Here is a 22,102-nt window from a genome sequence, read left to right on the forward strand (position 1 = left end):
GATCTAAAAACTCAGAAGTGACAACAGCAGGCTTATTACGCAGGCTGACTGAGAAAGCCAAGGGGTCTCTCAGCAGCTAATCCTCTCCCTCCCCAACGCCCTCTTCTCCTGATCCTGAAGAGCCCCCACCGCCGCTCCTCCTGTGCTGTCTTGTGGCAAGTGTGTCAAGGTAAATAACCTAGAGAGCTGCCTCATTTGCCACAGGCATTCCATGGGTTCAGTGCACTGAGGAGGAAACGCAGCCAACATCACTGTCCCCACCGTCATTTCCCGGAGGAAGCTCTGCAGAGTCATGGCACGAACAGCTGCCAAAGGGCAGGGCAACTCCAGAGACTGTCACCCACCCCCAAGACTAGCTCTGAAAGCCAACCCCAGCCTTCCAGCTGCCCCTACCCCACCACCTGGCACCCCTCACCAGCCAAAATCCTAGAAGGTCTAGAACAGACAGCAAGCAGTCCCGGCTTTGGGGGGGAACCTATGGTCAAGCTCTCCAAGTCACACTGGATGTTATGAGCATTCATGAGCTAACGTCTGAAAAGGGCTATGCGTTCCTGTGGGACAAGGTGGCCAAAAACTATAAAGCTCTCTCACAGCCAGAAACACAAACTCAGCTGCACGTGGGACGTGATAATTATAACCCAGAGACTTCTCAATTCGTTCCCTCAAGGCGGATAAAAAAATTCCAAGAAGTCGAATGTGTTTAGATTGGCAAGCCCAAGACCCTGGGACCCCTAGGTGACCGTAAACCTGCTCGCTAGGACGGGCACACCCGAGGCGCTGATCTGCTCCTGGCCGCTGCACAGACCCCCAGCACACCAGTGATTATTAAACTGAACACGGACACCAGGGGAAAGCCAACTTTCCTTCCACATGAACTGGCTTGCTAATCAGAGGGTCCCAATCTCATCCCACAAGCTAATGTCCTCACCCATGTCCTCCTGTCCCTTGAGCCCTCCTCGTGCTTACCTGGCTTGTAGATTCATTCTCTCTGCTCTTCCCCCTGATCAGAGCACCCGGTCACTCCAGGTACTCCCCGATTATTAAAAGTTCAGTGATGTGCACCTGGCAGGCACTCACACAGGGCTCCCTGTCCCCGCCAGTTTTGGGGGCCCCTATAGATGGGTTTTTGGAGACAACTGGCTGAACAGAGAAACTCACATAAAATAGCCCGGGGTACACCAAGCAGGACTACCTTCTTTAAAAAAGGCACCTTCCCGTCATTCAGGGGCTTTTCAGGGACAACGGGAGGACATGTGTTGAATTTAGGGCACTCTTCTTGTTCTCTGGGGTAAGGAAACGAGTTCTCTCTCAGGGAAACATCAGCTGTGTATTCTGCCACAGACCGCAGAGGTTAGCATGACTACCACCGGGGCTCCAGAAAAAACCCTAGTCTGCAGCTGGCCCACAGTGAGACCCTGGGCACACCGCCAACTCTGAGCCTCGGCTTCCCCACAACAGGGTCGAATACATCAGCTCCTAAGAACCTGTCCCAGCTTCCATCATTATTGATTCAACAAAAAAGGCTCAACTTGGGACTGACTGAGTTCCTTCATTTTGAGGTAGGCATGCATCTTGGGCCTGGTTATAAAGAACGTTAAAAACCAAAAATGCCAGTAAGAATCTTTCTCAATGACATGTACTCAGCGGTAAAGGAAAGCAGCTCTCTTTATTCTGACCTCACCAGCAAAACTTGTAAGAACCACACACGCACAAAAAGACACGCACAGAATCAACAGGATCCTCGTAAGCAAAGGCATCGAGGCGCGTGTGGAGGTGCTCTCTGTGTTGTTTCCAGCCACACAGTCAGCTGCAAAATGCCACTGGATATTTTAATAAATTAATCTAGTTATGAAAGCAAAAAAGGGTCTAAAGATTACAAATTAAGATATCTATACAATAAAGGAAAATATGTGTCACTCAACAGTGCATCTTCAGTACCTTTGTGTGCATGGTTAAAAAAAATTTTTTTTAAATAATAAAAATTCAGAAGCTTCCTCCAGCAACACTCACTAAAATAGAGTCTAATAAACTATGTAATCAAAGGGAGAGATGTTTACATTTACATTAGGATTTGATGAATGTTTACCAGTTGAGAAGTGATCAAACAAAATTCGCGAAGATGTTCCCCAAAGACAGTGATGATCTAAAGTGAGAAGGCAAAGTCCTTTGTCATTTAAAAAGAATTTTTAAAGAAAACAACTACATCACAGTGGGTTACCTCACCTAAGCTGATTAAAATCAACAGTCATATTAGAATTTAGGAGTATTTTCTGTTTTTCTAGTTTTCCTAACATTGGAAGCATTACTGAATGTAAAATCAAATGCACCATGTTACCTATCTTACATAGCTCTAAATACATTTTAAAGTATTTATGAAGAACTAAAACACATACTGAACTGCAAATCAACCTATAGGGGCACGCCATAACTAAATCATCTTTTTAAGTCACAGATTAAAATGTTTACAAAAACATATGTTTATTAAATTTAAACTCGTAAATGTTAACTAAATTTGAGCAATAGTTCTGTTAATTTCCAAAAGTTCTGTAGGATACAGAAATTATTTCATATACTTATATAAGGATACATACATATACATGCCCCCCCCAACACACACACTTTTTTCCCCTTGAATATAGTACACACTTATCCTGTAACGCTATACAAACATCAATTTTTAAAGCTAATCAGTTTGACCATGTAGAAACATACAATAGATTTTCCCAAGCGAAATTTTGCTAAGAAATTAAATATTCAATAGTGAACTACATGGTATATTCCCGATTAAGAAAAGTTTATTTCCTTCTACAAGTGGTTTATGAAAAAAAGGTTTTTAAAAATCACATTATTATACTGTAAATCATCAAATTAAAATGCATAAAAACTCAAAATTTACAATCCACCCTTAATCACGTCTCTCAATATGTAGGGAGGTTGGTAGACAGACACACAGATTCAAAAACCACAGAGAGTTCTTTTTAAATGACATAATTATAAGGCCCTCGTTCAGAAATTAAAACTGCTCACCAACTTTTCTTTTCCATTGTTTTTTCCACCGATTTAACCAGCACTTTAGCATTCAGTTCATATGAAAGGGAGAGACAAACATTCGTTGTGACAGGGAGAACACACTAAGTACAACAAATATTTTGCACACAGATAAGGAGGGAAAAGTAGGTCACTACCCAGGGGCTGGGAAGAGGCGGTTCACCCAGAGCCGTATTCCGGGACTCGGCCCGCCGCACTTTCCTCCAGCCACACCTCCCACACAGGCAGGGGAGGAGAAGGGATGAGACAGCTACCACTTCCAGGCACCTGCAATCCAGCAGGGGAAAGAAAATGCATAAGAGGAACGTAACTAATAAAACCAGTGCTCACGTAACGCAGAGGACTCACCTTAAAAAGAGGGATACAGAGACTACCGTTTATGCTCCGAGGTGGAGCTGTTATCAGGGCGTAGGAGGATCAGAGAAGGATGGCTGGAGAGGCGAAACTTGACCTTGACTTTTGATGATGAGTGGGATGTGGTTAGACAGAAAAGAACTTTAAAGCAAGAAGTACAGAACATATTCAGAAGATAGTGACTAGGCAGAATGGCAGCAGGGGAGAGCTGGTGTAGGGCTCTGGCAGGCCCTGATGCTAGGAAGAAAGGTAAGCTGAGGCAAGACTGGGAGTCTGAGCTAAGGGACTCAGAGTGTGGGAGTGGCGGGGAGTGCGTGGAGAGGAGAGGGCAGCATTACACAGCCTATCGCCTATGTCTGAGCTGCAGTCATCACAGATGTCGGTGCTTCCAGAAGGCAACAAGTGTGACTGAGAGTCACCAATGGAAAATAAAACTGAGGACCGCCATTACAGAAGATGAGGAGTCATCAAAAAAAATTCCAAGCAGGGACAGAGACAACAAAAAATTTAAATGAGGTTTAATCAAGCGATAGTCTAAATTAGTTGGGAGAGAGATTAGAAGCAGGGAGTAGGATTGCTCTGTGCAGTTGTTCGGTTGGGCACTGCATACAAGTGGGCCAGCCAAGGGCGAAAATGGGGACTGACATCAAGTTGAGCTCCTGGGGGGCAGTGTTTGCCCTGAAGAGTACCCTTTTTCTAACTGCATACAGGCATTGTACAAGCTAGCAATTCTACGAAGGCTGAGAGAGGGGAGGAAGCTGCAGAAGAAAAGTTGGAAGCCAGCAGAGGTTGGTCCACAAGATTTAAGGAGAGAAGCTGTCTCCATAACAGCAAAGTGAAGCAGCCAAGTGCTGATGTTAAAGCTGCAGCAAGTTATCCAGATCAAGCTAAGATCATTCAAGAAGGTGCCTACACTAAACAGCAGATTTCCAATACAGACAAAACAGCTGTATACTGAAAGAAGAGGCCACCTAGGACTTTCATAGCTAGAGAGGAGAAGTCAATGCCTGGCTTCAAAGGCCAGGCTGACTCTCTTGTTAGGGGCTAATGCAGCTAGTGCCTAAGTTGAAGCCAATGCTCACTTACTATTCCGAAAATTCTAGGGCCCTTAAGAATTATGCTAAATCCACTCTGCCTGTGGTCTATAAACGGAAGAACAAAGCCTGGATGACAGCACATCTGTTTACAACATGATTTACTGACTATTTTAAGCCCACTGTTGAGACCTACTGCTCAGAAGACTCCTTTCAAAATATTACCGCTTACTGACAATGCGCCTGGTAACTCAAGAGCTCTGATAGAGATAGGCAAGGAGATAAATGTTGTGTTCACACCTGCTAACATCCATTGTGCAGCCCACAGGAATAATTTCAACTTTTCAAATATTATTATTTAAGAAATACATTTTGTAAAGCTATAGATGCCATAGATAGTGATTCCTCTGATGGGTCTGGGCAAAATAAATTGAAAACCTTCTGGAAAGGAGTCACCATTCTAGATGCCATTAAGAACATTCATGATTCATGAGAAGGGGTCAAAATATCAACATTAACAGGAGTTTGGAAGTTGACTCCAACCCTCACGGATGACTGTGAGGGCTTCAAGACTTCAGCAGAGTAAGTAACTGGAGATGTGGTGGAAACAGCAAAAGAACCAGAATTAGAAGGGGAGCCTGGGGGCCAGCCCCATGGTGTAGTGGTTAAGTTGGGCATGCCCAGGTCCACGGGTTCAGATGCCAGGCACGGACCTACACCACTTGTCAATCATGCTCTGGTAGTGACCCACATATAAAACAGAGGAAGACTGGCACAGATGTTAGCTCAGGGCTAATCTCCCTCAGCAAAAAAATGACTTTAAAAAAACAAAGAGGGGCCGGCCCAGTGGTGCAGCGGTTAAGTGCACAGGTTCAGCTTCGGCAGCCCAGGGTTCACTGGTTCAGATCCCGGGTGCAGACATGGCACTGCTTGGCACACCATGCTGTGATAGGCATCCCACGTATAACGTAGAGGAAGATGGGCATGGATGTTAGCTCAGGGCCAGTCTTCCTCAGCAAAAAGAGGAGGATTGGCAGTAGTTAGCTCAGAGCTAATCTTCCTCAAAAAAAAAAAAACCCAAAGAAGTAGACCCTGAAGATGTAACTGAATTGCTGTAATCTCACGATAAAACGTTAACAGATGAGGAGTTGCTTCTTATGGATAAGCTAAGAAAGTGGTTTCTTGAGATGGAATCTACTCCTGGTGAAGATGCTGTGAAGATTGTTGAAATGACAACAAAGGATTTAGAATATTACATAAACTTATTTGATAAAGCAGTGGCAGGGTTTAAGAGGACTAACTCCAATTTCGAAACAAGTTGTGTCATTGGTAAAATGTTACCACACAGCATCACATGCTACAGAGAAATTTTTCGTGAAAGGAAGAGTCAATCAATGTGGCAAACTTCAGTGCTGTCTTATTTTAAGCAATTGCCACAGCCACCCCCCTTCAGCAACCACCTCCCTGACCAGTCAGCAGCCATCAACATCAAGACAAGATCCTCCACCAGCAAAAAGATTACAACTCGCTGAAGGCTCAGATGATGGTTAGCAGCTTTTAGCAATAAAGTATTTTTTAATTAAAGTACATATATTGTTAATTTAGACATAATGCTATTGCACACTTAACAGACCACAGTACATTGTAAACATAACTTTTATATGCACTGAGAAACCAAAAAATTTGTGTGACTTGCTTTATTGTGATACTCGCTTTATTGCTGTGGTGTGGAACCAAACCCGCAATATCTCCAAGGTGTGCCTGTATGTCCACTGACTGTGGTACCCAGTGGTCTTTCTTTTATAAACCATCCTTATGGTATCATCTGCCAGGTCCAACGCCTTTAAAGAATGGTGAGGCTCAGAGACACCTGGGAAGCGACGTAGGGTAGCCCACGTCGTTCTTGACACATGCTTGGCACCCCTCTCTACGGAAGCATTGTACATCCCCGCCTTGCTGAATGCAGGCCTATCACTATACAGGCTTCGCAGCAGCCTTTCCCGCTGCCGCAGGGATCAGCATTACTCCAGAGGGGGCTGCTCCATCAGGCTGTGTCCCGGAGTAAGGACGAGGACAACGTGGGGCAGAGCCCACATCTGACCTACAAGGGACACACAGTGAGTGTGGATTATTGCTTTGAGCCACTAAGATTCTCAGGCACTACACAGTCACAACTTAACCTACCTATCCTGAATGACCGACAATATTAGTGAGAATACGTTTATTTGATGAGCCCCCAAATCCTTTACAGCTATCTCAGCCACTCTTAACTCGGCTGCAATCATGTTCAGAAACTTGCTCTTATCAGGTGGTTTCCAAAACATTCAAGAGAATTTTCATAGAAATAACTCTTTTTGTACATATATTTTAAATCATTATATTAAACTATAATAAGTACACCAGCCATAAGCAGGTTTGGGAATAAACACAGTTGAGTCTGGATAAGCATCCACCTCTACTGGTGGGAAGAGAAACTCGAGAACACGCTACAGGGGAGCCCCTAACTTTGAGCATTTAGTGTGTTACAGGCATCAATTGACATATTTTACAGAGGAAAAGAACACCATCTAATCCAGCAAGTCTGGAGGTCACTAAGAGCTTGCAACCTACTGTTTCCTAAAGCTGTGAGCCTAGACTATTATAAGAATGAACAGCACTATCATATTACCAGGTTAAAAATCTGGTTGGTTTTTCAAACCTATATCCAACTGTCATATTTATTCTGTCCCAAATGTACAGTCAGAATTGCTTTAGTCACTTAAGAAAGCACAAAAATAACATTTCAAACCCACAACCAGACAGAGTCAAGAGGACAAAGTCACATGTCATTCCAGTAGCTTGCCTCTTAAAGACAGAAAGAACACATAAGTTGCTATTAAAAACTAAATTTGAGCTTCATACTTTAAAATTACATACTTCTTTAAAATTGTCGACAGAGATAAACGTTCCTCTCAAGGTTGCCTAGCAAAATCTGGAGGCTTCTATTTTAGGTAGCCAAATAGTAAATCTATCCATAATTTACATCCTTTTAGAATCTGATAGTCAGGCTCTTCAATAAAAATATGAACTTTGATGTAGAAATCACATTGATATATTTCAAAAGACTAGTGAGAGAAACACCATGTAAATACATATACACCAGAAACCCCCAAACCAACCACAGTTTAAATAACATATATTCACAAGTCAACCCGACCCCTTCACCCATACCATGCGTGTGAAGGCGCCCTCCTCAGCATGAAACAGGACAACCTGAACCTCTACCTAGCTGTAATTCCAAAAAGAGAAAGGATATCTGGGGGGGGAAAAAGGCAAGAATACCTTATCTACCAAAATCATTCCACCCCAGACTCTACAGGAATAGCTACCCACTCAGTCTCATTTTAACCAAGGTAGGCTCCTGAAAAAGAAGGAACCCAAAACCAAACTCTAGGGAGAAAAACATTAACTTGTACGGTATGAGGTGAGCTCAAATATAAATTTTTACTGAACCTTGACCTAAAATCGTTGTTCCCACTAAGTTGTTCTTTTTTTTTTAACTGAGATGAGCAACCATGAGGACAGGATTACAAAATTTAGTCTTATCATTAAATAAAATTTATCACCGACTTAACCTGACACGAACATTACGCCTGGGAGAACAATTACTTTGCTCCAGGAGATTGAGTTCTAAGGGAGGAGGAGATGAAGACAGAAAGATGAAGCGATTCCAGGAAGAGAAGAGCACCCATGCCCAAACCCTGAGGAACCCGGACACCAAGGGACCAGCAGAAGATGAGGGGCGAGACCAGAACAGCACAGGTCACTGAAGCCAAGGGACAGGAGTGTGATGAGGACAAGCAGATGGTCAATAGGGTGGAGAAGGAGAGAGCACGGGGCAAGGAGGGAGACAAGTGGGTCATCAGGCTCAGAATCCATCTGTTAGGGGCTGAACTGTGTCCCCTTCAAAATTTGCTGTGTCCCCTCCCCCACCACCAAAATTCCTATGTTGAAGCCCTAACCCCTAGTACCTCAGAATGTGACTGTACTTGGAGGCAGGGCCTTTAAGAGGTAATTAAGTAAAAAGGAGACCAGTAGGGTGGGCCTTACTCCAACAGGACCAAATGAGGACACAGCCAGAAGGTGGCCATCTGCAAGCCAAGGAGGGAGGCCTCAGAAGAAACTGATCCTGCCCACACCTCCAGCCTCCAGAACCGTGAGAAAATAAACTTCTGGTGTTTACGCCCCCAGTCTGTGCTATTTTGTTACGGCAGCCCTAGCAGACCAATACACCATCCTACAACCCCTTCTAGCAACTGCCTAGCTCTGTCTCTTCCTCCACAGCTAAGGTTTCCGACACGGCCCACCTTTGACAATGGCCACCCTTCCTTGGCACACACCATTGAAACAGCCTCAAATAAAATGTCACCACCTGTTTGCTGCCCACTGGACTCCCTCCTTGAACCTCTCTCCCGCCCTGGTTTCCATGTGGCCATTTCATCCTGGCTGTCCACTTCTCACCTCCATCACTCCTTATTTTCCGTAGTAGCTTCTCCTTCCTCTCCTCCTCACAAAATCACGTTCCCCAGAGTTCTATTACCCACCGTCCTCTTTTTGTACTCCACCCTCTAAGCAATCCTAACAATACCCACAGCCTCAACCACACCTAGATGCTGGTTCCCTTCATGCGCACCTCAGGCCCTGGCTTGTCCCTCAGCTCCAGGCTCTGCATTTCAATGGTCTGTTGAACCTCACTCACCGCCTGGAGGCCCCACAGCCCAGACGGAACCGTTCCCTTCAGGCTGTCTGTGCCAGCCATTCCAGACATCACACAGGCCACAAACTTGGGACTCAGCCCTGACTCCCATTTTCCCCGACCCTCCAAGCCAGTCACTATATCCAACCCCACCCCCCTGATTTAAAAGGGGTATACCAAAATGTTCACAACAATCTGTGGCCCAACCATCTCGTTCTCAATACCTATTGTTAGACAATCATCCAAAACACAGAAAAGGTTACATGTACAAAAACGTTCATCACAGTATTATTTACAACAGCAAAGTGGCAAAAACAACTCAAATGCCCAGTAACAAAGGGATCCTTTGAAAAATTATGGTACTCGGTAGAATAATATACAACCATAAAACTTATTTCCAAAAACTATGCAGCAACAGAGAAAATATTTATTACAATCATTTTAAACCATACACATAAAAAGTTTGGAAAGGAATATTCGGGAATGATCACAGTTGATGTTTTAGAGTAGCTGGCTCAAGAAGTGTCTTTTTTAAATCCATTTTCCAAACTTTCTATAACGTTCTTAAGATGATTCTCTAGTACAAAATATCCAAGAGAGAGTTCTAGTAATCTTGGGCTTTCTGAATCGCTTGGTTGCAGCAGAAACGGGAAAGGTTACTCCAGAATTCCCTTCAGTTGCCATTCCACCTCCACGCTACCTCTGTGGCAACATCCAATGCAAACTCCCAAAAAATAAAGTCTCTCCTTAAATCCTATTATCCCTGTAGCCCTCAGCATGAGATCCTAAAAGCTGATTCTTTCAAGAAATCCAACTGGACATACAAACAGCTGCACAATGGCGGAACTGGGCTCCCAACACCTGCCACAGTTATGAACTGTTCTAGGAAGAACAGATCGCCACGCGCAAGCTTGCTGCCAAGAGAGCGTGTGGAAAGCTGGCAGCCGAGTCAGGGGGTGAGGCCGCCTCCACATCCAACGTCTGACAGGCTCGCTGACTGCCAGATAAGGAAGGGGCACCTTCTCCATCCAAGGAGGAGAGAAGTTGTCCACTACTCCATCCTAGAGTCCAGGAGATACCCATCAGGACACCTCTAAGGACGTAAAATGGTACAAGTCTCCTTGAACAACTACCTGTACTTTCTCGTTTGTTTTTTAGATTGGCAACAAAAGGCAAGTATTAAGACTGGGCTGACAGTTTTTCCATTATTTCTTCAATAACTCATGCCCTACTCTTGGCATGACTCAGCTCAACCCAACACACTTCTCCTCCTCCTCCTTCACATGTTGGCGTACACGAAGTGACACAGGCCACAGCCACAAACGTGACACAACAGCATGCCCACACCTATATGGGTCTGCGAGAAAACCTGACCATCAGTGGAGGGCCCACAGACCTTCTACAAGCTGTTCCGTACTCCAAAGTGGGGTAGATGCTGTTTCTAATTTAAAGAATTCCTGTGACAAACCCTTTTGAAAAGTAAATAATGAATCCTAGTAATACCCATTCTATAAATTCAGGTTTTACTGTAACTGTACCAGACTTCCTTACAGCAGAGAAAGAACGCTCATAAATATTTATGTTATGTCCAAATTAGGCCTTTGTGGTTGGAGAGGAAAAACATTATAAAATGTGGAAAAAGCTTTAGGAAGGCATCACCTTATTTAAATGCCCTCAACTAGATTTTACCTTCAAGTGTGAAATCTCCTTAAAATTAGCAATATTTCTCAAGTAAACAGCTCTTCTGCTGATGCCAGGCAACATCGCTGCCATACCTTCTTTGAAATCTGTGTCAGTATTATTTTGAGATACCGACGGGATGGCCCCACTTAAGAATAAACTCCAGTAGACACAACAAACTTAGCTGGAAAGCCTGTTTCTCCATTCACAATTATACAAGACAAGGCGCACGAAAGGAAAGCTGGGAAGCTCAACGTAATCAAAATCAACGGGCTTTTGAGGGCATGTGTCAGATTTGGCAAAGTTTTCTTCGTCAAAAATGTATTTTAGGGTTCAGCCGCATGGCATAGTGGTTAAGTTCAGTGCACTCCGCTTTGGAGGCCCAGGTTCACGGGTTTGGGTCCCAGGCATGGACCTACACCACTCGTCGGCAATGTTGTGGTGGTAACCCATGTATAAAGTGGAGGTGGACTGGCAAGTGGAGGTGTTAGCTCAGGGCTACTCTTCCTCAAGCCAAAAAAAAAGAGGAAGATTAGCAACAGATGTTAGCTCAGGGCTACTCTTCCTCAGCAAAACAAAAAAACAAACAAGTATTTTGGTAATTTTCCAGAATTTTGTTCTTCAAGTTTGAAAAGTTTAAAAATTCTGACACATACCAAAATGGTAGCCACACAGACAACCCTAAGCAAAATAGGTAAAGAGGAAAAACTTAACTTCTACATTCCCTCGATCTTCCCTTCCTTTCAGCCTCCCAGTCCCCTAAGATTCCCAGTGCTTTTAGGAGGCCATGGACACCCAGAGTTTAGTGAGTGGGTTAGTTAGTAAGTTAAGTAATTAATTAATCCTAGGTGCGAGTAAATGAAAATCAACAACTTAGATTTTTGAGGGTAAAAAGTGACATTTATTTTTACAATTAAAGATACGAAATAAAATTTACTCTTTCCTTTGAATTGTAGAAATGTGTGCATCACTTTTGCACGACAGCAAGTAAAGGAGAAAGATGGGGTATTGAAAGGAGAAGTTTTCAAGGGCGAGGGGAGAAAGAAGAGACGGAAAGAGACTGACAGATGGCCAGAGGCCCACTCGGGGAGTGCAGGAAGAAACAAAAAGGGAAAGAAAAACCCAAAGCAAGACATGACAGAAAAAGAAACACTCAAAGCAAGAAGAGTGTCACAAGGAATCACATCCCCATCTTCTAACTTTCCGGGATCCTTCTGCCGAAGATCTTCAAATACTGTTACATTTCTGCAACTATAAGAATAAAAGGGAAAGCACCCCGCCTGCGAATGGGGTACTTCACTGGCATGGGGTACTTCGCAGGAATAGGGTACCAATTAGAGCAGGCCAACCCAGGCGTCCCAGCCTCTCCTGCCTTACGGAGTGATCCACTTGGGCAACCGCCCGCCTGACCTTTTTCATAATATTTTATTTTACTATCATTAGTACAGAGGTAACACAACTAGATTACAGAAAATCTGGAAAAGAGGGGTAAAAGGACAATTCACCCCAGTCTACCACAGCAACACAATTGCTGTTAACGTTTTGGTTTATTTCTCCGCCATCTTTCTTTCCACTTATTTTTCAGAGAAGTAACCAGAGTCCCGTAACAAATCATAAGTTACATGCACTGCTTGGATCCAAACAGAGCTGAGTATCTGGTGGGGGGAGGAGGAACCCCAGGAATCCATTTTCACGAAGACTGAGGAGCAGAGGAGTAATAACTAACATTTCCTCTGAGCGCTGGCTGTGTCTGACACTATTTATTGCAGGGGCATATGCCACACGTTAACGCATTTAATCCCAACGACAAGCCAAAGAAGGCTCTTTCATTACCCACATTTTGCAGATGAGAAAATGGAAGGAAGGATTAAGCTCCATGCCCAAGGACAGGGGGACTACTAAGCAGAAGACTCAAGTTCCAAAAATAATACCCTCTCCAGAGCCCAGTCCATAACCACTGCACCACACTGTCTCCCACCGAGGCAAGGACTCATCTCCTTATAAGAGAGAACAAGGTTCAGGGGCACGTGCCCCAGGTGCAGAGCATCAATGACCAAGGAGCAACAATTCTAGGTGGATGAGGTGTTATCTAACGCAGACAAGATGCCTCCCACCCAACCCACGTTACTGCCAAGCCCTCAGTGTGCACTTGGAGAAGGTACCGAAGGGCGAAGGGAGAGGGCTGAGGCACTGGAAGAGCCAAAGGTGGTTCTGCTTCAAGACCCCTCCCAGGAAAGGAAGAGAGGGCTTCTCCCAAATTAGGAGCAAGGCCCCAGTCCATTAGTGCAGAGCCCAGGACGCTGACGCGCCCAGCAGCGGCCAGTGCTGGGGCAATGCCGGTACTCAGAGCAGGGTGGACAGAGCTGGGACTAGGGCATGCGCAACAGCCCCATTCAAGCCACATCACAGAGGCAGCTCTCTTAAGTCCGGCAGTTTCAAATGAGGAGGAAGGGGAACAGACCAACCAAAAATAAATATTTTCATGTCATCATAATTTAAACACAATTAAATACCACTATGATGATGATTTACTAAGAAGTAATAACTTGATTTAAGTCATTGATTATTAAAATGTCCATCCATCTACCATTAAGAGCAGAGCCCCACCTCAGGGCTTCTGAGCCCATTTCTCACTGTCTGGACAGCTCTTCCATCCTGCTCCTCTAGCACCAACTCACCCTTCAGGCATCTGTGTGAACATGTTTCCTCAGACAAGCCCTTGCTGTACCCCCAATATAAGGTCTCCTCTCCCCACCTTTCTCACTCTCACAGCCACCTGTCCTTTTCCTTCACAGCGTCTGTCACAATTCACTATGTCGTAAGTATCTGCATTCATTTCTGCAGTCCCTCTCTCCTCATACTCCATGAGAGCAGAAACCACATCTGCTCTGTTCACCACTAAAGACCCAGTACCTAGAACAGTGCCTGGCACATACTAGCCATCCAAACGTTTGATGAATGAATAAATGAATGCACAACCCCCTGACTCTAAAAGTATTATATATCATTTTAAAAGTAAAGTGAATCGTGACATTTCCATGACAGGTTGTTATTTCATGCTCTATTAGAAAAGCTGCCTGACTTCAGGTTTCCATGGCAAACACAAGTTTAAACGTGAACTCGATCAATTAAGAAGCATCAATACACAAATACAAAATCAATCCCATTCTTGGACACCAGCAACAGCAGCCAAAAATGTGTTAAACCATTCCATTCACAATTACCGCAAAAAGCATAAAGCACCTCGGCACAAATCTAACAGATGTGAAAGACTTTTACACAGAAAATTACAAAATTTCATTGAAGGACATAAAAGACCTAAATAAATAAAGAGGTATATCAGGTTGCAGATGGGGAGCCATGAAATCATAAAGACGTCAATACTTCCTGAATTCTATATAGATGCAATGTAATTCCAATAACACAAAATTTAAAAGCAAAATAAGCCACATGCTGGAATATCACGTGCCAGTTAACCCGTGTGGAGGGAGAGAGAAGAACGTGACGTGCGTGTGGTGCATCAACTGACACAAATATGGAAAACGGCATTCTGCGTGAATTCCAATAATTTAACTATTATGTGTGTGCAATGTGACTTCCAATATTTTGTCTGTTTCAAATATTTTTTTTAAGTTATGACAGAGTAAATGCTGTAAGTTCAGAAGCGCAAGAGTCTGGAGGAAACTGACAGAGAAGATGGGAACAAAGCTGGGTTGTGAAAGATGTGTGGGTGCGACAGGTCGAGAGGGGCTGCTGCGGTGAAGAAAAACAACGAGGTAAAAAAGCGTAAGACACATTTGAGGGCGAACCAAGTGTGGCTCACACAGAATACATATTCCCATAGAAAGCCAGAGAGCGATGGATCTAGAAACGGTACAATGAAGTGACTACAGCAGTGTTATCTATGTAACGATGCCCCCAAAAAGTGACACAATGGTCACATAAGTTGGGACATGTGCATACTACAGCTCCCTCCTAGAGATTCACAGTGCAAAGTCACAAATAAAAAGCTGTGAAAGTCCGTCTGCTAAGAAACCTTTTTACATGTTGTTTAACCAACACCTACTTAGCCAAGGAACCCTTTTTTACACTAATATCAACTCACTTTATGGGGTTTTTCCCCAACCTACTAACTTCTCATGGAACAACCCACTTTGGGAAATGCTGTGTTCTAGGAACCCAGCCTTCTAAAGGTGTGACCCACAACTGAGGCTTCAGGATTTGAAAATAAAGGCAAACAGATGAGACAACAGTCAACCAAACACAGCAACTGATGGAATGGACGTAAGGATCACAGAAGATAGAGAAGCAGGCGATGCTTCCGAAATCCAAAGTTAAGATGATGACAGGAATGCTATTAGCATACACAGCGAAGTCAAAAAGGACGGACTGGGACGTGATGGGCACTAAGCCTGGATTTAGATGGGTTTGGGGAGACAGTGAGATGTTCCCCTAGAATGAAAACCGAGCACGAAGTTAAAAGACTTGGGGTCAAGTTCCCAAGTCTGTCCCCGGTTAACTCTATGAGCCCCAGCAGGTCTCAGATACAATGAGGGGGTTACAGTGGTGACCTTTAAGGTTCCTTCAACCTTAACACTCTATCATTCCAAAAATTGGGCATTTGAAGTCAAAATACCAATTTAATCAAATTCTACCTTTCAAGAAGGTGTGAAATGTATAGAATATAGGATAAAAATAAACAATCCAAGAGGAACTTAAATATATGGATGAGAGGTTTTAAAGAGATTAATCAATTATGGATGTTTAAGAGATATCCCTGAAACCTATAGAAATTTATAAAATGTAACTCCGGCCCCCTCCCCTAGTGTCACAGAATACTCAGGATTCTGCTTCTGCAGAAAGCAGATTCCTGAATCTGATCCAATGAGGCAGTTCGTATATTCTTATGAATACCTCTCAACCCCCTGAAGACTTCAGGCAAGTGAGAAAGAACTTATTCCTCGATGGCTCACATCAGGGGGAGATCAAAACTGCAGTCAACTTACTACAACTGTACGCAGACTGCAGGTGGACTAGCCATGCAAATTGGCCTAAACCCAATGTTTATAAAAATTAAACTTTTCTTAAAAGCATTTAGGCTGGGACTCTAAAATGAATAAAATAGTGATGATCCTTTTGAAGCACTTTCAAGGGAAAAAATGATCAGCTAGGAACCAAGCATATTCCCAATCTGATCACTGCATATAGCCCTTTGGGGTCTAATAACACAGAATTTAAAGGGAAGCAGCAGGAAGGGAGGAGAGGGCAGGTCTACACTGGAAAATGCAAGGGGGCCAGCAGGGATTTTTCAGTCAAGGGGTTTTTGGTTTGTTTTGGTTTTTCTGGTTGAAGTGTGTGAAAAGTACTTTTATGAAACCAGTGAAAATGAGTAGGCAAACGATGCGCACACATATTATAACAAAACCAATAATTAATAATCTGTTCCACTGTCCTTTCAACTCAGTTTTCCAAAATCTCTTTATGGATGTTGAATTTTTTTTAACAAGTTTAAAAACTTGTACGATTTTGAATTGTATTTTCATTTTAACACAGCAAAATGAAGCCATCTGCGCAATTTCAAAGTGTCTTGAGTCCACACAGGAAGGCTGGGAGAGTCCCCGGGACGCAAGGAACTGTCTCCTGCCCTCTACCAAGGAAAGCCAGTCACCTGGTCTTTTTAGAAGCTCAGTGCAGTTATTTATCTGATAAGCGAAGGAAGAAGGTCAATTGTCACTTTTCTCCAGACTCCAATTTCAAATACCACCTATCCTGAAACAGCAAAATTCCATACCAACTCCTTTCTTCCCCGCCTTGTCGGAAGTCTTACTCCCTAAGCGCCAGCTCTCCAATGGTGCTCTCACCACTTCATTCACATACAGCAGACCCTGAGCTCCGACTGGATGCCCAGCAGCGAACTGTGCTCAGAGAGCCTGGAGAACAGAATCAGATGAACCCCCTGAACACTCCCAGATGACCATCGACTTCCTGCAGAGAAGAACACGACCGGCAGAGGGTAAGACGGCCAGGCAGGGACCAGCTCCTCCAACTCTCACTCGCAGGCTGGATCTTGTTTCACCAAGTCCCCTTCATTTGGGGGAGCAGAGTGATGCAGGACGGGGAGCTAACCACGACAACCAGAAAGGAGGAGAAACTGAGAAGCATTTCAACCAACTCTCCCAGCTCTGGACTAGCCAAGGACACTGACACCCACAGGAACCCTGCCTGCAGGTGACAAAGGAAGCCAGCCAGGAGGGACAGAGACTGTCGGGTGGGTGCTCCCTCTAACTCCTTAAAACAAACTCCACAAAAGCAGCCCAAAGCTTCAAAGAACACTGCACCATGAGGCGGTGTATTGTTCTGGAAAGTGTACAGTCTTGGGCTACTACGTCTCCTCTGCCAGGGCAAGTCACTCAGTTCCCTCAGGCATTCCTACCTCCTTACTGAGGAGAGCGATGAGGATTAAATGTAACAAGTTATGGGAAAATACCCAGGATGAAGCCTGACACAAGGCAAGCAGACAATACTTAATGGACTAGCATGAATGTCATATAAAATATGAATGATTCATTCTCTGGGGACTTGGCATTTCTTGTCCACAATGCGAACATTCAAGTCTATGAACAGCCTTAGCAGGGTTGAATTGACAGCCTCAACAAACAGAGGATAAGGATGGGATGCTGGCAGGTGTGGAGGACACCAAGGACTTGCCACATGCTGGGGCGCCCATGTTATTCAACACCTTCTCCCACGCAATGGTACTTTATACATCCTCAGGGTCTAAAAAAGGATCCTCTGCTCGCTCCTCAGGCAGCAATTTACCAGGATGACACTTCCTAACACCCCAACCAATTCAACCTTCAGAGGCAGGCATCCAGAGTCCTTTCCGTTTCCTTCCACCCCGTCAGAGGTTGGAGGAAACAAAACCAAGGGCAAGGAAGGAGCCGGCACTGTGTTCGCCTTCCTCCCACTCTCTTGCTTTTGTTTGTTTTCAGCTTTTGTCTCGGCAGCAGGTGTTGGCGTGGCCTTGGTCACCACAGCTGTCACAGTCATTTTCTTCATTTCACCAACATCTACTCTCTGGGCACACCAATCTGCCTTACTACATCCTCTGAGGCACAAGAGATTCCCTTTATTGATTTTTCATGCATGCCTTGCATCAACTGTGTGCTTAATAAAATACCAATTGATGAAGAAAGTACTGACAAGTGAAAAGAAACCTACGAAAGGTTATAACAGCGCAATGCTGCTGAGCATCCTTCATCCTTCTTGGCTGCCAAGTTGGAAGGTGCTCCCTGTTAGAACTCAGCAGACCACATATCTGCGTCCCTTCTAAACATGCTGGGGCGGGGGAGGATTTTAATAGTATGAGGAGACACACGTTACCGCACCTACATCACAACCTCGAAGACCCCAAACGGTGTCCTAGCCTGAAATAACTAAATAAGCAAAGGTAGAACTTTCAAAGTCTTATCTTAAAAACAAAAAAAACAATATTGACTTTTCCATTTGCCCAGAAGCTTTCTGAGAAATCCATAAACAACTGATGATGCCAGGTGTTAGAAACCATTCTGCCCTGCTCTTGATGGTCACTCTTGGGTCAAGGTCAGGCGCCTCATGCCCAACAACACTCTCCATTCCACCCAAGGGCGGACACCACTTCCATTCCCTTTCCACATTGATGTCTAAGCCAGTTCACTTCCCCAGTGGGGAAAGGATGAACACAGAAATCTTGTGGAACGTGTATTCCCACAGAGCTCAGAAATGTGATGATCTCAGAGGATATTGTAAAGAAAGACCCCTGACACCTCCCTAAGGAAGAATGTCTTCTGTAAAAGGCGACTCTCAGGACAAAAACCATGTGCTGGGAAAATCTACAGCCTGCTGCTCGTATGTTTCCAATTCTGATGTCCCACTTCCTCTTTATAATCACATTCCTTCCCCCCGACTTCTCTCCTAAAAAGACACTTGGCAGCGGGTCTCAGGAAAGAAGCAAAGTGGGGTGTTCTAAGAAAGACTGTCAGGTAAAACGAGCTCAAATGGATTTCAATAAATATAAAACACTTGACTACTATATTAGATCTATTCCATTCCACTCCTTTTAAATGGTTCCAAAACAGAACTTGTTTTTAAGTGTTGGCAGTCTACCTTTTTAAAAATAAAGTTTCATTCACTTAAAGCTTATTCACACAGGCCGTCAAAGAGCCAAAAGCTTTTTAACAATACAGTTTGAAGAGCTGTGATGGCACTACTCTGGCCTTCCAAATCTATCTCGCAGTGGGTTTTGGAAAGATCAATTAAGATAAGACATGTAAAAGTGATTTGAAATCTGCAAAGGGCTAACCAAATTGTTGTTATTCCTACTATTAAGAAATATACCATTCAATGTCTACTTAAAAGAGCGTGGACCTTGGACTCAGAGACCCAAATTCGAATCTCACCTCTGCCACTTACTAGTTACCCACACAATAGGGTACAAGAGGCAAGTTACTAAATTCCCTAGGCCTCAGTTACAACTGTAAAATGGAGATAATATCCACTTTATCAAGTTGCTGTGAGGATTAACGGAGTAATGTATGCAAAACACTTTGTACAAAGTAAACACTAAAGGACAGCTGTAACTATTGTTAGGCTACTTAATTAAAATTCAAATGTCCAGCTATTGATAATAGAAGGGAGAAGTCAAAGAGGAGAATCTTGCCCAAAAGGAGGACAAATCCTAAAAACATGGATCCTACACTGTGAGGATCCCTTCTTAGCCAAACACCACTCCCAACCCCCACCCCATCCCCACTGACGTCAGAAGCTCCTTGTTGCTTTGCATAACTGTGCAGCAACCAGAGAGAGTCAGTCTAACTCCAGGCTTGACAAAGTGATGATTCATCCCATCCCATGAAGGGGGTGCAGCCTGTAGCCAGCCTCACCACACAACAGGGCATCCAGCAGGACAGCCAGCGACCAGGGACCAGCTACTTAGGAGAATCCCGCATCCGTGTCTCCAGCAGCAGTAACACAGTTGTATGCTTTGCATTTTGTTAATGTATATTCCAGTAAGCACTGGGAGGAATCCAATTGTGCTACATTTTACAAAACAATTCACAACATAAATGAAAAGTCCAAAATGGCAAGACAATGATAACAAAGAAGTCTCCCGCTGTTCGCTGCCCATGGCACCATGGTTTGCCAGACAGCATGTTAGTTATAATGACAAACAGCTTGATGGCTGGACAACATCCCACTTGAACTTCACATCATAATGCCTCCTGAGGACACAGCTTTTCAGCCTGGCCTGAAATCTGACCACATCCCCCACGAAAAAGACAAACCCTCAGCAGTAGCTCATACAGCTCTTTTCCATTACCATTTAGTGGGCACAAAACATTTTTTCCCCCAGAGTAAGCTTCTAATTCGCCTTCTAAGCTTACGAGGCTTTCAAACTGGGTTCATCCTAAAACGCATGGCCAAAGGGGTATTTACCGGTGGACCTGCTGGCTTGTCAACGAGGCAGCACTGTGTCATTCCCCAGCCCTGCCTGCAGCCACACTACTATAACTGAATGTCTCCTAAATTATCACCACAGTAATTCTAACCTTCAGCCTGAGTTTGGGATCCTTCCACCAGGGTCCCATAGGCACAAACCATGAATGCCTGGAAATGTCAGCCTCCTCCCAAAACAGTTTTGCTTGAAATACCCCATCCAAAAAACAGTCACGATGCCACTCCCCATGGCTCCCTCCCGAGGTCAGCCAATCCTCTCGGGTTTCTCGATTCCAATCTAGGAAAGGGTCATTTAACAAATGCCCAACATATTACATTTAATTCTACCTCCTCCCCAAAATAATTCCCATTCACCATAATGCTAAGTATTCTGTTTCTTATTCCAGATGACCCACACTGGGGGAGCGAAAGCACAGAAACCTTGGCTTCTCAACTCAAAACCCAAACGCTGGTGTGTGTGGTGTGTTTTCCGGGAAGAACTGTAAAAGGTTTTTCAATTCAGTGTTACATAATCTGATTCATTTATTTAGCAATGTCTAATTTTCTGGTGGTTTCCCCCTGAACATTCCTGAAAAATGGTTATACTACATTACAATGGAGAAAACTATTTGGTGTCTAAATCGATTCTATAAAATTTGCCTCCTACCCATTCCAGCCAATACCCACTAGCAACACACACATATCCACAGGCACACACATACACATGAATATCCTGATTCATTGCCCAAAAACAATTCTTCTCCCATTGTAACTAACAAGATTTGATTTCAGCAAACTAACATTGGGAGCGCCTACAACTCAGGGAAGTACACAACTTGTTGCAGCAATAAATGCTTGGCCGCAGCCTGAACAAAGCAGTACAAACAAGCTCCAGAAACCCACACGGCCCTTGGACAAAACGTTGTGTTTGTAATCAACTCCCCAATGCACTCTCATCACCCCCTCCCCAACCCTCTTCCCCTGCCCTGACTCGCGTTTCTAATCTGGTTTCCATTCCAGCCCCGCCCCCTCCCCTTCCCTCTCTGGGACCGTGAATCAATCCCTTCCCCGGCAGGAAACGAGACCCAGGGCAGCCCCCTCCGCTGCGGCGGAACAAAGGAGGACAGCGCAGGAAGCCCCATAGGGTCCGGAGTCCCTTCTCCCACGCGTCCGCCGGGGCACGCCGCACCTGAACCCCACTCCCCAGGACGCCCCATTGTTCTCTCTCCGCTTTCCTTCCCGGAGGAGGCCACCCCATGTCCTTCCATAGAACCAGGGGGCCAGGAAACAGCTGTGGGCCAGAGAGATGGAGGGGGTGTGGGTGAACACGAGGAAGATCTGGATCCCACTTTGCCCACAGGTACGAGGGGGATGGGGCAAAGTGAGAACAACTTAGTTTACGAGCCCTCTTCTCTCCCATTCGCCCCCGAAGCATCTGCCGTCACGACCACCCTGCGCGCCCTCCCGCGTGCGCGTGTTCTGACCGCAGCGCCGCCTCACCCGGAGGACGGAGCCGCAGCCCCCGCTGACCTGTCCCCGCGCGGGGGCGGCCGGCCACCGGGACCTGGGCACAAAGGCGCGGGCGCCCGCCTTCGCGCCGCTCGCGCAGGGCCGGGGGACAGGGAAGGCGCCGCGCTACCTGGCCGGGCGCGCTCCGCGCCGCGTCGTCCTCCCTCGCGCCGGCGGGGCTCCTGCGGCGGCGGCCGGCCCTGTGCGCCCGCGCTGGGCTCCGCGGCGCCGGGGCTGCAGAGGCGCGGCGTGCGCACTGCTCGGGGCG

The 22,102-nt window shown here is 45.1% G+C and overlaps 1 protein-coding gene across 5 annotated transcripts in view; it reads right to left on the bottom strand.

Annotated features, from left to right (window-relative positions):
• LOC124233468 (unconventional myosin-Ib) overlaps positions 1 to 22,096 on the bottom strand; it is a 180,001-nt gene extending 157,905 nt beyond the window's left edge. The window contains exon 1 of one of the 5 annotated variants that reach the window (XM_046650573.1): positions 21,965 to 22,096. The gene's annotated coding sequence lies outside the window, so the exon portion shown is untranslated. Of the gene's footprint in view, positions 1 to 2,086; positions 2,106 to 3,027; positions 3,131 to 21,964 lie in introns of those variants that run through there. The other 4 variants (XM_046650577.1, XM_046650574.1, XM_046650579.1 and 1 more) reach the window with 4 other exon arrangements.
• Between the last annotated feature and the right edge of the window lie 6 nt (positions 22,097 to 22,102).

Source organism: Equus quagga, unplaced genomic scaffold (genome assembly GCF_021613505.1).
Source record: "Equus quagga isolate Etosha38 unplaced genomic scaffold, UCLA_HA_Equagga_1.0 203_RagTag, whole genome shotgun sequence".
NCBI lineage: Eukaryota > Metazoa > Chordata > Mammalia > Perissodactyla > Equidae > Equus > Equus quagga.